We start from the raw sequence: 675 nt of genomic DNA on the forward strand, positions 1-675 counted from the left end.
CAACTCATGGACATTGCAGTGGACATGTCCTCAAATTGTCCTCATGTAGTCCGTAGCCGCTGTCCGCGTGAGCTGTCCGTCGGCTCATCAGGGCTGCTACGTAACACTGAAAATGTCAGACATCTTCTTACTCTCACTCAATTTGAGTCATACTTTGCGATCCTCACCCAATGAGAGTGAAGTTCCTCACTGCCATTGGGCGAGTTCAGTGAAATCTTACTCCTGCAGAGTGAGAATTCGGTGCATATGGCTCGAATGGGGTGAGCCTTATAGTCATCGCTCTCATTAAGCGAGGAAAGATTGTCTCACTCATTTTGAGCACGACACCCACCGCACGCACTCAAAGGTTCTTAGTGATGATGAACCCCTAAGGGAGGTAGTTTTGAATAACGGCCCCTTATAATAATTAAGCGCCACAAACAAAGGGGAATCCTATCATTTTTGGTGTGTCTACAAAAACGGCGTGAACGTGTTCAAGGGCCTCAACAGCTAAACCCATTCTCCCTCCGTGTTAAGGTGTTGTCGGTACGTCAGCAGCAAAACCAAGTTTGAATTAAAAGAAAAAAATCGATCGAATTTGTCTTGATAATCAAATTTAGTCGCGAGGACCGACGACATACACTCGCTCACGCTCACAGTTCACACACCGAGCGCGTCGTGACGCCCCCCCCCCCC

Source organism: Frankliniella occidentalis, unplaced genomic scaffold (genome assembly GCF_000697945.3).
Source record: "Frankliniella occidentalis isolate FOCC.00 unplaced genomic scaffold, Focc_3.1 Scaffold20, whole genome shotgun sequence".
NCBI classification, from domain to species: domain Eukaryota; kingdom Metazoa; phylum Arthropoda; class Insecta; order Thysanoptera; family Thripidae; genus Frankliniella; species Frankliniella occidentalis.